The sequence below is a fragment of the Numida meleagris genome, chromosome Z (genome assembly GCF_002078875.1).
Source record: "Numida meleagris isolate 19003 breed g44 Domestic line chromosome Z, NumMel1.0, whole genome shotgun sequence".
Lineage (NCBI taxonomy): Eukaryota > Metazoa > Chordata > Aves > Galliformes > Numididae > Numida > Numida meleagris.
The window spans coordinates 27,853,509-27,869,974 of NC_034438.1; the positions used below are offsets into that span (position 1 = coordinate 27,853,509).

A 16,466-nucleotide genomic window follows, 5' to 3' on the forward strand; every position below is an offset into this window, starting at 1 on the left:
CTCAGGAGAGGGCAGCTCAGGAGAGGGCAGCTCAGGAGAGGGCAGCTCAGGAGAGGGCAGCTCAGGAGAGGGCAGCTCAGGAGAGGGCAGCTCAGTCTGCCACTTCAGTGGATGGGGAAGATGTGGAAGACAAGCACCACTGAGTATGGGAGGGTTTTCTGTGTGCTGAACATGATAAAATCTTTCTTAAATGTAAATGAACTGCATGGCTGAGGAGTCAGGCAGTATGTAGAAAGACAAATATTAATTTATCAATCATCAGCAGGTGAGGATCAGCAAACTGTATTGCCCTTGCCTGTAATGCTTCTGAACATCCAAGCTTTTGTACTTAGACCTCTTTAACTTCTGTGTGGTACCAAAGCTTCCAGAGCCCTGTTACAAAAACAGGGGTGGGGTGGGAGTGGAAGACCTGTGGCAGGAAACAAGCAAGTGACAAGCTTCCAAAAGCTGTCTGTGATCTGCTGACTATCTATGAAGAACACCACCAGCAGTGAGGTCCTGCAAGAACTCATGGTACTAATTGTGCAACTGTTTTGCCAGAGCATAAATCAGCTAACACTGATGTTTTGTACACCTTTTCAGAGACTGATGTAAATAGTGGTACACCTTGCTGAAAGGCATTTGCATTTAGACTGGGTATTGTAAACACTTTGGGAAAAGCTAAGCAAAATTCCATTTGTCGAAGAAGATGCAAAGCCAGTCTATCTAAGCAGATGTTTGCATTGACTGCCTCAGAAAAATTTCAGCAGTTTCCTTACCCACCTCCTGAATTTACACATGAGAGCTGGTGGACTGTGCAGCACAATTTCTTCAGTTCTCATCTGCTTTGTAGGTGTTTGGGAGACAGCTGGATGCCTACAGTCCTTTCTAGTTTGGCTCATTGTGCCTCTCAGGTGGTATGAAAATAACACAGCTTCTTCCCTGTCAATTCATTCTGTTTGAGAGTGGCAGGTCACAAACTATTGTTGGGACCAGAAGGATTAGAACTGATTTGCTCTTCTAGTGGAATGTGTTGCTGCAAATATTACCTGCTCTGATTTTTTTCAGGAAGACCAGTTGGCTCTCTGACAGATATTTCTGTTAATAGTTGATTCTCCAAACAGTTTGTTCTCTCATTGGGAATATACATATCACGTCATCATGTGCCAATATATCTCAAATTTACTGGGGAGCAAGTCACCTTCACATTTACTTTTACACTGCACAAAACAGTGATAATATTTAAAAAGTAATTTGGAAGTCTGTGTTAGCTTAGTCTTGCTCAAGTGTTCTACTGAAAGACTCCTTTATGCCTTTTTCTTTGGACCACCCTGATAGTCTGCTTTTCTCATAAATATCTCTTCCTCTTTTGCTTCTCATTTTCTGTCTGTAAAAATTATGAAATCACATTTTGAATTTATTCTGACATCAGACAAAAAAGGACTGCAGATTTCAACAGTAGGTGGACTTGCGGTATTATACTACGTATTAACTACTATGGAGATGTCTTTCATTTACTCCCTACATTTAGACAAGGAGTGACTGAAATCCTTGGCTGCATGATCCTTATGTCTGTCCACTGAGGCTCTGCAATGGAATAAAATCCTTCTCCATCATTTTCTCCAGCACTCTAAGGGAATAGTTAAGTGTTGTCAAGAGTGAAGGAAGATATAAAGAAATATTTCAAAGTTTTAAAACAATATCCCCCTGCCATCTAAAAGGAGAGGAGAAAAAAACCCTGACCACCAGTGGTGTATTTTAAAAGAGACTACTTCTCTTTCTAATTTCTGTTTAGATGTAGCTATGATTTGGATGCCATGGAAATGGAAGATTCATTATTTGTTACCCTAGGGTATTGTGATCCTTATTATGCTCTCTTGCAGTATTTATTTTGATGGTTTGGGGATGCTGAGCAGTTTCAGATAATTTAAGGAAACTGTAGTCACACAGTACTAATTCACTTGGGTGAGTCTGGGACCATATTGTGCTGGGGATGGGATGTTAAAGCCCTACATACTCTTTTGTACAAGACAAGAATATTGAGGTGCGGAAAATGAAGTAGCACAGATATCTACCCTCTCCCAAGTTTTCTTGTTTCCTGTACCACCTGTGACTCAGTGTGATATTTCCATCTTCCAGTCAAACTGAGGCTCTTGCTATTATTTCTTTTTTTTCCTATCATGGAGCGTGTCATCTCTATAGTGTCTGTTACTGCCTCAGAGCAAATAATCACCATGAAAAAGTATTTTCTTATCAGGAGTAGTTTAAGCTTCTTCCCAAGTTTTCATTTGTATTCAGTTACACTTCCAAAAGTTAAAACAAAACAATGCTTTCACATAAGTTGATTATGGCAGTATGCTTTCATTTCCTCCGCCCCCTTCCTTTTTTTATTTTTAATTTATACAGGAAGCTAATTGAGTCTGGACTGTTGGTCACTCTTAGTAAATCTTTACTGTATACTTTCTTGTACCTTCTGGAAGAAAGTAGGTTCTAACATGCCAGTTTTTGCATCTGTTCATGCAAAGTAATCATCTGGTTTTTACTTTGTGTATATTAAGGTTATCCCTGTATAGCAATCCACTATAACTTAATTAGTTTTAAACAAGGTGGGGTAAATGCTAAGTGACTGAGTAGACTTTAGTTAAAATTCAGAGCCTGGTTCTTTACCCAGTTGAAGATGAGGAGGTGAGAGTGCAGTACAAGATGTCTTTTTTTGTTGTTGGAAAAGCTCAGTGGGGAAGAAGTATAGGAGAAGCAGAAAAGCAGCTGTATTCTGAGAGCTTTGGGCTCAAACTCTTGAGTTTGAATCTGTGCTTAGAGCTAGGGATTCTCAAATCTTTGTCAGGAGAAAATTTTGTACTTTGCTGTACTGCTAAATCTTCCGATCTGTCATCTCACCTTCTTTGCTCTCTTAATTCTCTCCTTTTTGCCCAAGGATTTACTTTTCATGTTGCACATTATTTTTTCTGGCAGTGAGCAGACAATGCAAGTTGAAGTCTCTTGGCGTGACTCAGATCCTGCACTTACACTGTGTAACAGGTGTGTAGCAATCAGAAGAACCAACACAATGGAAAAGGAATTACAAAAGAGGTGGAATGACAGGCACAATGGCAAGGTGCTATAAGGGAAAGGAACTAAATTACTCACCTGTATCAGAGGATTGTGGGTTCACAGGGAAAGGCTTCCACCAAGGAGGGATCTCCAGAAAGAGATCCTTCCTCAGTGGCAGTCAGCCCTTAAATGAGGCCTTCGGTTACACAGGTGAATTGCCTTTACCTGTGCTCCCAGGGCTGACTGGGTCTTTCCTCCAGGTGCTCAATCAGTGGTTCAGGCCATGACTCAGCAGTTCCCATACACAGATGATAGTCTGAGAAATGGATAATTTGGCTTTCGAAAGATTCTGCATCAGGTGGGATGGAATTGTTCGTCAGAGGATGAATCCTTCTGTTTTGCTGTCTTGTTTTCAACAAAAGCAAAAAGCAAGTTAAGCTCTGCCACTTTTTTCTGTTACTTTGCTTCTAGAGGGGTCACTAACATCCCATGCGGATTATGAAATTGATCAAACTACTTTTCTTAAGAAGAAACCAATCTGTCACGCCAGTCTGAAGTGACTGGCAGGATCTGTCCCAGATTATACTATCCTTACGTGAGTTCGTAGTGATGTATGTTGCTTGTACTAATAGCTTGATGAAGTCAAGGGTTTAAGTGGTGATACTATCCATGAACAGTTTGAAATGGGAATGAAATGAAAATGGATACAGCTATCTAGCAGAAGAGATAAACTTCCCTTTTAGAATTCATCCATCATAAATGGGGATGGAAGAATAACAAGAATCCATTTTCGTGATTTTGTTTTATTTAATGCAATTCTACATAGTAATGGCATTTAGATTGGATCAGAACCACTGAAGCCATAAGAATCCTGCTTCTGCTGAAGGTGTGAGGAATATCTTGGCCACTTATTAGGCACTCAACAATATACCCACAGCCTTTGATAGAGATGTTAATGTAGTGTTGCATTGATTCTATGATTCTCTTTTTTTGGAACTCTAAAAAGTAATTGAACAGAAATTCTGAAAACAGTTTTTAGAATCATTGTGTTCTTCGCTTTGAGGCACATTAAATGTCTCTCTTCTAAGTCTTTCCCTCTTAAAGCTTTTTCTTTGGTGCAGTTTGGTTTTGTGGATTTTTTTTTTCTACGTGTGCCCTTTATATTGAACTTTGTGGGTTCAGGAAAGATTATTTTTCATTCCCCTGCATGAGGTTTCTTCTGTATACTAAGACTGAAAGCTGAAACTGAGACACTGTGTATGAGGAGCCTTATGGTAAGAATTTAATTTTAAAATGGATTTTCTTCTGCAATGTTTAAGCAGTTTGGGGATTTCTGCAGCACTTCCTTAATGGTGTTGCTTCATTTCAACTATTCATCACTATCAGAGGATTGTGGGGCAAGGGAATTGTGAGGCATTTCCTTCTTTACAATAGAAATCCATTCTATTAGCTATATTGTGAAACCAATAATTGTCTTCGTATCTGATCTGTCAGTGGCTCACAGTGTGAAATTAGGCAAATAATTTAGACTCCTTGTATTTCTGTTAAGTTTGGAAAGTAAGAAGGGTGATTGTGTTTTATTTAAAGCACCCTAGTACTGAAGTGCAATGCAGTCAAGAGTATGAAAGTAACTGTGTATACTTAAGTGCCTCTGCCAGTTGGTACAGATTACCTCTACTATTCTAGACAATCTGATGGCTGCTTGTGACCGGCAGAAGCATGTTCTTTATTTGCAATGAAACTGCGCTGTAGAATTTTGTTTTTAAATAATTTTAATACCAAGTAAATGTTACCAATGATGTACAAAATAAGGGCATGGTTTGACTTCTCCTGTCTTCTGGGGTGCTTTTTTTACATTTTTTCATTTATCTGTGTACCAGGCAGAGGGATGTTACTCCACTGTGACCTTCTTGTTTCGATTTAATAAAATGAAATTCAATTCAGTTATTATTTGATGAAATTGCCAGATGGATATGTAGATGTTTGATTTGGAACTAGGTGTGGATGTAGTGTTTCTTACATGTACTGGCAGTCAAAGTCCTTACTGTGTGCCAATTAAGAAAAAAATCTATTTAAAAGATAGTTTATTGGTACGTGACCAGATGCGACAAACACTTAAGGGTAGGAGAGAGTAGCAGTATATCCATTTATAGCAACTGAAAAGCCTTGTCAGAAGTGGTCCGTTCATACAGTTTTAATTCTTGCTTGGGATTTCAGTTGAAGTCAGCTTGATGATTAGAATACACATTTAACAAATATTGTCACTCATAGTGTTTATAGTAATTTGTAATTTGTTGCATATTAAAGGTAGATCTTCAGGAGTCCAAAGCATACATAAAGACAGGAGACACTGTAGTCAGTTGTAAAACTCCCCGTTAACTTCAGGGGGTCTTGGCAATTTGTCCACCTTAGTTCAGCTGGAGTCAAGTCTTGCTCTGTGCGGTTTCCGTGTTCAAAAAAATAAAAAAAAAACAACACAATACCACTTTGACTGTAATGTGTTATTTCATTTGTTTTTAGATTTAGATCTAATAAATGTAATTGCTTTCAAAAAAAAGTATATCAAAATGAGGTGCAGTGATTTTGACAGTCGTTTTGGGGAAAGCTTACCTGGGTTTATCATTGTGTCATGATTGTAGCTTGTTTTTGTCACCTGTTCATTAGCCAGATATTAATATTTGTTTTTTTCTGTTTTGCATTGGGATGTGATTCTTGAAGTCCCTGAATGTCAACTCCCTTGCAGCAGCTCCTTCCTGACCCTTGCAGCAAAGTCTGGAATTTGTAGCTTGGCAGAACTGAGTTAAAGCTGCAGTTATGTATGCATATTATTGCTGAAAAGTTCCACAGAAGATTGAAGTTGTTCATGAATTTGAGACTGGTCAAGGAAAAATTATTTATAGTGCTGTTATTTAGACAGTATAGTATCCTGCATGGTTTTTGAGTGGGATTGCAGGTTAGCAGGAAGAACTCGTATTCTGTTTGGCTTTACTGAGCAGGTACATCCAGAGAAGTTTCCTTAATCTGAGCTCATCCAAGATTGGAACCCAGGTGGAAGTCCCAGAGCTATGAACTGAAGTTAGGGTTGGAATGTGATGTGTACTGAGAGACTTTGTTAAGTTTTTCTAATTTTTTTTGTCTTTTCTAATTTTTTTTGTCTCCAGATAGACTCTTAGAAAGCTTAGTGTTTGTTCTGTGGGAATTTTGTAATGTAACTAGTTATAAGCAATTTATCAGTTTAAAAATATAGTTATGCTACAGATGTTTCATCTTTATAATGTCATCTTGTAAAGGATCTGGTAATAGCACAATCTTTAATGACACATTTTGAAATCCAGAAAAGAACACTTTATCTTCCTATCTGATCTTCTGTTATCTTAGACTGGTTATATCTTGGATTTCCTTCTGCACGCAGTCCAGTAATGTGAGTTTATGTAAAATCTATTTTGTTTCAACTCCTATTTTAAAACTAAGAAGTAAAGAATCTACTGCTTTCTTGACTGTTTGTTCCGGTAGTTAGATAGTACTATTTCTGAGAGAAATAAAAAATGTGTTTCAAACAGGTACTTATATGATTTTAATCTTCAGCTACTGTATTTGAATCCTTATTTGCTTTTCATTATATTATTTTCGTCAATTGGCCAGGTAGTCTGCTTCTGCTTTTTGAATTAGTGGGGCATAATTCTCACGCTCTTACTTTCTGGAATTTCCTGAATGTTTTTGTCAGGATTTAATATCAAGAATCATAAAAAAAAAAGTTCTGTCAGTAACTTCAGAGCTGAGGAAAACATACAAGATACATTTATAAATAGCTCCCTTTATTTATCTTATTCAGAAATACTTTATTTTTCTTTTAGAAGTAAAGCAAACAATTAAGTTGGAATAATCCTACTCAAAAGAAAGAAAGTTCTGTAAAAAAAAAAATGCATATTATAAGCTTTGGTTTCTTCTGTAGAGCAAAAGGAAAAATAAGTTTGTTTCTTTTCTATTTTACGAGAGAACACAGAGTGTTTGAAATATTACATTGGTAAAATGTGGTTGTCTTCATTTGATTTTTGTTATTGCCCTTGATTTTAAACAAGTTGGTCACATTAATCATTTTTGTGGAATCTTCACTAATGGCACGCTTTATGACAAGCCTTTGTTTACTTTCAGAGTCCTGGGTTGTTTGTTTTTTTTGCTTCCAGCTTTTTTTTTTCTGACAGTCTGTGTTTATAGAGATAATGTGATCTTGGCAGAGCATGTAGTGCTGTATCTTTGCAAAAGCTGGCTGGTATTTCAGATAGGGAACAAGTGGAGGACTCTCAGGCCATTGATGATTAAAGAAGCATTAAGTAAACTATCGTGCAAGCACATTTTCCTGAATTATAAAGATAAAATGTCAGCATTGCTATCATAAATGATTCAACATCATAAAGCAATAAATAGGGTTTAAAAAAAGAACATATTCCCTTTTATAAGAAGGTTCAAGCATGTTAAAAGAGAATAACAGAAAATGCCATATTTATATATGTAGTAATTGAACTCTTAAGTCACTCACTATTTGAGAGGCTTTTGAATGCATTGATATGGGCTTGGGAATTTTAGCATTAATTAAGCTGCCACTTACAAAAATCTGTCCTTTTCAGGTATTTCTATGGCATTGTCTTGTATGATATTGCTGCTTGGATTTATTAGAGTCATTTTTGTGTGTGTTTTTTATCACATTAAATAACCTGATTCTTTAACAATGTATATAATCTAGTTTGTGCGCAATGACTGTTTGTAGTATCATTGAATTTGTTCAGGATCAAGGAGGTGACAAGTAGGAAAGTGTTGCTGTAGTCTTCTTTTAGTTTTGTTTTCTAGGACAGTTCTTGTCTTCAGTATTTTTTTACTCACTACTGCAATACTAACGAAAAGTTAAATACAAATTTATAGCATCTTATATAGACTGTATTGTATGGGATTAAATTTTCTGCAATCAAAATTGAAACTTAAACACCTGTAAATAAAATCAGTGTTTCAAGTTAGTGGAGCTGATATGTAAAGGCTTAGCTTTGTTTTGTCTGAACGCTTTTAAGCACTTTTTCAAAAAACAAAAAAAACCCAACATGTCCAAACAAAGAAAAGCAAAATAAACTGCCCACCCACACATTAAGAAATGTGTACGTGAAATTTGCATCAGGCCTGGTCTGTTGATACATAATTTCTAAACTGAGGCAGTTAAGCTGGAAAAGCAGGGTAGGCTGAAGATGAGGATGCAAAGGGGACAGCGGGATCTATAGTTCTTGGCTGGTCTGTAGAGACTGCTGATTCACTCTGACTTAAATGTTACCCTGTTTACATTCTGACAGTTCTCTTGGCAAAATGCTAATTTGGTGAAGTGCATGTTTTCAGATTCTCTTCAGTTGTTGTAAAAGCTGGGAGAGAAGCACAGGGTGACTTTATTCACCTAGATGTTTCACACTGTTGATGACTATCTCAGTTTTACTTGTCTTCCCTCCCTCAGCCCCACAGTTTTCACTGAAAAATGTTAGAGAAGTTGAGCTCAGTTACGTTCTTCAAGGAGCGTGTTGTGCAATGTTCTTGTCCAAGTCAGCTTTACTTATTTCTTTGTCCAGTTGTGAAAAATGGAAGAGGAAAGAAACTAAAAACCACAGAAATGAGAACAGTAGGAGGGGGATCTTATAAAAATAATTCAATGAAAAACATGGATCATATTTTTTTTCTCTTTTTGTAGGCAGAAAAGGTGACTGATGTTGTGATGATATTTTCCATGATGCTCTACCCTGTATGGTGAAGTGTGAAGGTATGCCTTTAGTGTCTATAGCTAGAAGGTTAGAAGTGTGACAGAAGAGTAGTCTCAGTAACAATATCCTGGCTATTGAAACTGCAGACACTTACTTGTCTTGGACAGTATAGTGAGGAGGTGTAGCAATACAGTTCTTTGCAGTGGTTTCACACTACATGTAAGGTGACTGCAAATCTCCTTAATTTTTCTTGGAGCTGTCTAGTGCTTCTTCTTTAACAGTTCTGATTCTTGGCCAGTAATCAGGATCTTTCTATGCTTGGTTCATTCCCCCCCCCCCTTTTTTTTTATATGCTTATAAATTTAAATTGTGTTAAAGAATAAAAGTGTCTTGACTCATGGTGAGGAAGTAGGGTCTAAAAGCGTTGTTTTGACACTTTCCATCTTTGTTTTTTGTCACTTCCTTCATTTTCATACCTCCAACTTATAAGACTAAACCTGTTAGAGTTCAGTGGTGTTACTTCTGCTCCTCCTTCAGAGGAAGAAAACTCCAGATTCTCAACTCTCGTGAATTTCTGCGCACTATGTAAACATGTGTGACAGTTACTTCAGAGGCAGTAGTTGTACTAACCTCTGAGGAGGGAAGCTGCCAAACTGGGGAAGTGAGATAAGAGGATGAGAAAAGGGAGATAACAGAATTCAAAAGGATTGCCCCAGAGACTTCAACTTTTTAAAATCCAGTTCTTGGAAAAGCTTGTTGAACAACTCCAAACTGGGCAATTTGTCCTAGTTGTCAATGGTAGCTGGAAAGAGTTGACTAATTTTCCTCACAGAAATGTTTGCCATGAGAAACCCTTTATCTTCTATGAAGGAAGAGAACGTTGTGTTTTCTGCCAGAATGTAGCTCTATGTGATGAAGGATTTGTGCTGTTGTTTGCTTAGAAGATACCATTTACGAAGACTTGAAGCTTCAGAACACTCCTGTAGCTGGAGTGTATAAGGAACTTGGTTCAAATTCTGGCGCTCTTCAGGAGCTTTGGCAAGTGATGGATCATGACCGTTTCCTTCACTGGTGGTCAGGCTCCCCGTGTCTGCCAGGACCCTGAACCTCGAGGTGTGGGTGAGAGGAGCGGATTTTGTCCCACTGTAACAGTGGAATAGGTTTGAGACCTCCTCATGAAACTGAATGTGTGGAATTCCATGGGGCCAGATGACATCCATCCTAGGGTTCTGAGAGAGATGGCTGATGTGGTTGCCAAGCCGCTCTCCATCATATTTGAAAAATCATGGCTGTCCGGTGAAGTCCCCGGTGACTGGAGAAAGGGAAACATTACTCCCATTTTTAAGAAAGGGAGAAAGGATGACCCGGAGAACTACAGGCCGGTGAACCTCACCTCTGTGCCTGGGAAGATCATGGAGCAGATCCTCCTAGAAGACATGTTAAGGCACATACATGACAAGGAGGTGATCCGAGACAGCCAGCATGGCTTCACCAAGGGCAGATCTTGCCTGACCAATCTGGTGGCCTTCTACGATGAAGTGACGGCATCGGTGGATGGGAGGAGGGCGATGGATGTCATCTACCTGGACTTCTCCAAAGCCTTTGACAGGGTCCCTCATCACATCCTTCTCTCTAAATTGGAGAGGTATGGATTTGAAGGATGGACTGTTCGGTGGGTTAAGAACTGGTTGGCTGGTCGCAGCCAAAGGGTTGTGATAAATGGTTCTATGTCAGGGTGGAGGCCGGTCACGAGTGGTGTCCCCCAAGGCTCAGTCCTGGGACCGGTGCTCTTCAATGTCTTTATCAATGACATAGACGATGGAATCGAGTGCACCCTCAGCAAGTTTGCAGATGACACCAAGCTGAGCGGTGCAGTCGATACATTGGAAGGAAGGGAAGCCATCCAGAATGACCTGGACAGGCTGGACAAGTGGGCCCATGTGAACCTAATGAGGTTCAACAAGGCCAAGTGCAGGGTGCTGCACTTGGGCCAGGGCAATCCCAGGTATTTATACAACCTGGGGGAAGAAGTACTTGAAAGCAGCCCTGTGGAGAGGGACTTGGGGGTCCTGGTGGATGAGAAGCTGGACATGAGCCAGCAGTGTGTGCTGGCAGCCCAGAAGGCCAACTATGTTCTGGGCTGCATTAAAAGAGGAGTGGTCAGCAGAGAGAGGGAGGTGGTGGTTCCCCTCTACTTGGCTCTTGTGAGGCCCCATCTGGAGTACTGTGTCCAGGCCTGGGGGCCCCAGCACAAGAAAGATGCAGAGCTCTTGGAACGGGTCCAGAGGAGGCCACCAAGATGATCAGAGGGTTGGAGCACCTCTCCTATGAGGAAAGGTTGAGGGAGCTGGGCTTGTTTAGTTTGGAGAAGAGAAGGCTCTGGGGAGACCTCATTGTGGCCTTCCAGTACTTGAAGGGAGCGTATAAACAGGAGGGGGATCGATTGTTTGTGAGGGTGGATAGCGACAGGACAAGGGGGAATGGTTTTAAGCTGAGACAGGGGAGATTTGGGTTAGATATTAGGAGGAAGTTTTTCACTCAGAGGGTAGTGACGCACTGGAACAGGTTGCCCAGGGAGGTTGTGGACACCCCGTCCCTGGAGGCATTCAAGGCCAGACTGGACGTGGCTCTGGGCAGCCTGGTCTAGTGGTTGGCGACCCTGCACTTGGCAGGGGGGTTGAGACTTGATGATCTTTGAGGTCCTTTTCAACCCAAGCCATTCTATGATGATTCTCTGAAAAGTTCATGGACTCTTGCTGAATTGCTGATACGAGTCGGGGGTTTGCCACGGGAAAGCTGTAAGCAAATGTTATCTTTGTTTCTCCAGGTTTTTTTTGCATATGTTTTGTTGTTGATATGTTACAGATCTGTCATCTTCCTTCTGCATCTGCTTGTTACCACTTGCGTTCAAATTCCTGGTATATTAAAAATCATTGTGTGATATTAATGTATAGGTGATAAAATAGCAAAAATTCCTTTGAAATCATCTAACTTTTTGCAGTTGTTTCTTGTATTAGCAGTTGTTTCTGTTGTGTCTGTGTCTTTAACTTGCAGCCAAGCAACAAGTGGAGCTTATGAACAAGAGATAGTGATAATCGAAGACATATTCTTTCTGTACAGAATGTCTTTAAATATTATATACTTAAGGGAATATTTTTAGATTTTTTATGAAAGCTGTTTTTGAAGTCAGAACGCATGTTACTTGGGAAAGGGCAGCAGAGTTTTCTTAGTGCAGAATATGATGAGATTAAAGCATGGATTAACTGTCTGATTAATTTGGCTTCTGTTTAAGCAGTGGAGAAGGTTCTCAGATTCTCAAGATTGCTGAAGTATTTTTGAAAAGTGTTGCAGACTACTGTGAGTTTGATAAAGTTAGAGAGGAATGTTATCTTATGAACATATGTGGTGGAAAGATAGGGATCTGTTGTAGTGATTTTTCTTTTTTGGTGAAATGTCAGACACTGTTACACTGTGTTCTGGCTGAGCAAAATCTTAATCTTCTGTTGATCCTTTAAGGAGTAGCAGTACTTCAGCATGCACTAACGTTTTGATGATACGTTTAACTGCTTGTTAAAGAATGGTATGGATTCGGGTCCTTCAACTTAATATGCTTTTCTGTCCAAAGAAAAAGAGCAGTCCACAGAGCAAATCATATCAAGGTTACTGCATGTTATATGCACAATATGAATACTGTTACATTTTTAAGATTTTAAAGTCTTCGTAGTATAACAGGACTTGCTGGATGCATGCTATTAGAAGGTTTATGTGTGCTTCGTCTGCCTGTATAATCAAACTGAACTGTGAAGACATTCTGAGTATAAATGTTAAATGTAAGTAATAAATATAAGCAAACAGGCTATCCAAAGCAATCTGAAGTTCGGAACTGACAGACTTTTCATCTTATTCTCATCTTACATAAATAAAATTTCTTTCAGTGTTCTTGTAACAAGATCCATATTTAGAATTATGAATCATGTTAGAGCTTTGTGATGCATTTCTGCACTCATACCTAACCTGTTACAGCCTACTTACCATCACTTGAGAAGGCTTTTGTAGTTGCTGTTTACAATATTCCTACACATTTCTTGAAAGAAGGATGTGCGTATAAGGTGGAAAGTGTGTGGTTTTGGTATTTTTAAGCTTAAAGATGATGTCCTACTTCACTAGCAATAAACTCATTGAGTTGTTGGGAGGTAACTATGTCTTCAAGGCCTTACTTAGCATTTTCTATTATTTTATATTTCTATTTTTATCTTCCTCCTCACTTGCTTCTAAATGGAGTATTTAAGGTGCTTAGTGGCAGGAACAATAAACATTAATTGCAATTATAGGGACTCTAAAAGCTTGCTGAGAAGGGCTTGTTTTAGCTTTCAGAATCTCCACTGTTCTTTATATATAAAAAGCAGCAGCGGGGAGATAATGGACAAATTTATTTTAACTGTTTCATTAGATTCTGAACTTTGTTTTGCAACTGGGAATTTCAATCCCTGCAACTGCCAGGGTTTCTTCACTTGCGGTGAAGATGTCTGGTGTAAACTGGAACAAATTGGAGGAAATGAGACAGCTGGATTTCTGGCAAGATGGTGCACTGTCAGGTTGGTGCAAACTGTAATATAGGTGACATTCTTTGCAAGTCTGCTGCTAAAAGAACAGGCTGTGTTAGACAAGAAAGCCTTAAAGCGTGTAAATTGAGTATATAATTTTGTAAGGCCTTGATGAAGATCCTGTAAATAGATAGGTCTGTAAGTAGGAGAAACAGAGGTTGACTGAAAGAGGGGGATGTTACAGTAGCCACTGTGAGCCTATTCAGTGTTGACATCTTTCTCCCTAAGTTTCATGCTTTTTGTCCAGAGCTGTGAGCTGTTCTATCTTAAACAGTCATTTTTCTGTTTGTCAAATGAAGTTGGATAGACTTGATGTTAGGCTGCTCTACCCAACTGTTGTGCTTGAAATGCAAGCTGTGATGTTACTTGAGCTCAAATATTGCAGCCATTGTTCTGTTGGGCACTGCTATAGCCAGAGAGTGGAAGTGACTTGGTTTGCTAGCTCAGCTTGGTTTGTACCATCAGTTCATTGCCAACTGCTTCATATAACTTAATGTTGTGCAGTTGGTCTGGAGTTTTGGGGGAAAGTTCACAACCAATTACAGTTGTGGTTTTCCTCAATCAAAAGCCTGACTGGGAGTAATAAGCATGGAGCAGTAGTCTTAAAGCAGAAGGTAATTTAGAATTAACCAGCAATGCCCAGAGGTCTGCAGCCTGCATGAGCAGGTTATGGTTCTATGCTCTGTTGGAAGCTAGTGCTATTAAAATGGAATGAGCATGTGCTCAAAAGGTGAATGATACACTGCCCCCAAACAACATAGTCCATCCCTTAACCCTGGTCTGGAAAACTTGAATTAACTCTACTGGACTTGGTATCAGATCTTAATTGGCTGACTAGACAGCATTTTAAGGAGCACCCTTGGAGGTGCGTACAAAATGCACAGCTGTCCAAACAAGGTGTAACTGCTTATCTCTAAAACCAGAGCTGCAAATGAAGAAACACTAACAGTTTTCGTAAGTCTGATTTATGTGGAGACTAAAGCTGAATTTACAGCTGTGTGAGATGGGTTCCGTTTTTCAGGGCGTGGTTGGTAAATTTGGTAGAAGCAGCAGGTGGTGCTGAGGAATTTATTTTCCTTCTTTTTTCCTTCTGCCGGGGAAGATTTCTCTGAAAAGTCATCAGATCTAAACCTTGCAGTGCTCTGTCATGAGTTTCATCCACTTTCAACTTCTATTGTTTTTTTTTCCCCTCTAGTCAATTTTAAAGTGCGCTTTTGTTTCTCTCTTCAGCATTTTCTTGAGGCTGAAGGATCACGGCAGGGTATTTCCATTTTTTTCACTAATGGAGAGAGTTGCTATTTTGGTTAAATGTTTTCAGATGGTGTTTCTTGCAACCACAAGTTGCACAATAATGCAAAGAGAGTGAGAGTAGGTGTGCCCTTGTCCTTCCTGCTACGAGACATTTGGTGCTAACTTCCACGTGAATTGTAGGGAGAGGGTGTTACCAGTTTTTAGCTAGAATGAAGAGTTTTAGCAAAGTGGATTGTTACTACTTGAAGTGAATCTGCCATGTATTTTATTATACTTTTCACTTCTTTTCTAATGCCATCAACAGTTTTCTTAAACTGGTTTTGTATTTACAAAACAAGAAAAAACACAGTGCAAAAAAAAAAAAAAAACGGTTGGGAATTATGAAACAAGTGTCCCATTTGGTGTGCCAGCTTTTTGTTAGGACTGAGGATCAAGGTCTAACAGAACCAAAACTGTTTTTTGAAAAGTTCTTTGTGAAGAAGACAGTAGGAATTCAGGCAAATGAAGAAGGAATGAATCACACTGAAACTCAACACCTGAATTCTTAAGTAATGATTTATTTGTTCAGGGCCATTAACTTTATTTAATGTTAAGTATGTTTCTATTGCAGATACATTATGTTCTACCACTGCTTGTGTGCCTGCTTTGTCTGACCTCCTGCGGATTCCAACAGCATGTGGGTGATTTGTGATGTGCTCATTTAAAATGTTTCATTATCCTTATGTTTTATACAGAGCTTTCTCAAGTGATAAAAGATAGTTAACAGGGAGAATGCCCTTGCCAAAAAAAAAAAAAAGACACAGGCTGAAAGGGGGGAGTGATTATTTTCAAGAGAAGAGATTAGATTTAGAAAAGCTAGTGCAGCCTATAACTGAAATAGTCTGTAAGAAGAAAAACAGTTTTATTACAAATTTGTCTGTGAATGCTGAATACTACTAAATCATGGGGTTTTTTTTAATACCCTCTGCATTTTAATTACTTTTCCTTCATCATGGTGGTTTTCAGTCTGGTTAATTAATCTCTTCCTGGTTGAAGTTGTATGATTATTTTAAATTAGTGCTGGCCAGCATGGCAGGTAAAATCAATCCTCAGGTGCGCTGGAGTTGCAGACAGGAACAGAAAAATGCATATAAACATATTGCATTGTAAATGCTGGTCATTGTTGTTAGAGCAGCATGAAGAATAATTAATCCTTTAAAAATTCAGGTGTCAAATATGATCAAGGTTGGAAATATAAAAATAACCCTACTGGATCAAATTCATTGTTCCTTAGTTCCAGAATCAGATCTCTTAAAGATAGCTGCTTTGATCACCAGATCAAGATGTATTCATTGAAGATTTTGTTATTTATACATATAGCAAAAATGTTTATAAATTGACTGGTAATTTTTGACTTTCACTGAGTTCTGGTTGCACGTTGGGTATCAGTTTTCAGATATATATGGGCCTTGTACGTTGCATCTGTTTGGGCAACGAATATCTCTGTGGGTACTGTGAGTAACTTACTTACAGATGTCCCATTCTGAGTATATTAAATCTTCGATGCGATGGTTATTTTCTTCAACAAAACATGAGTTTCTAGATGGCTTAATAGAAATGCATATTTTTTCCCTTCATTGAACAGTGGTTGCCTGTTTGTGGACTTTGCAGCTGAAAGACCTTCATTTTAAGGTGGCAATATATGACTGAGGCACAGGGGCCCAGGGCCCAAATACACTTGTACTTCAAAAATGTAGATTTATGATTCTGTGATGTACTAGCTCTGTATTGCTTCAGTTTGGAAGTTAAAATGATGTATTTTTCTATTGATGATGTTAGGATGTTGTTGGGTATTTTAGTTTTTGCTTTGTCT

The 16,466-nt window shown here is 38.9% G+C and overlaps 1 protein-coding gene across 5 annotated transcripts in view; it reads left to right on the forward strand.

The window, feature by feature from the left end:
- JAK2 (Janus kinase 2) overlaps window positions 1-16,466 on the forward strand; it is a 90,705-nt gene that overhangs the window by 20,462 nt on the left and 53,777 nt on the right. Inside the window, exons 2-3 of one of the 5 annotated variants that reach the window (XM_021380089.1) lie at window positions 8,750-8,818; window positions 15,225-15,290. The exons of 2 other annotated variants lie outside the window; for them this stretch is intronic. The gene's annotated coding sequence lies outside the window, so the exon portion shown is untranslated. The remainder of the gene's footprint in view (window positions 1-8,749; window positions 8,819-15,224; window positions 15,291-16,466) is intronic. 2 more of the 5 variants (XM_021380090.1, XM_021380091.1) reach the window with 2 other exon arrangements.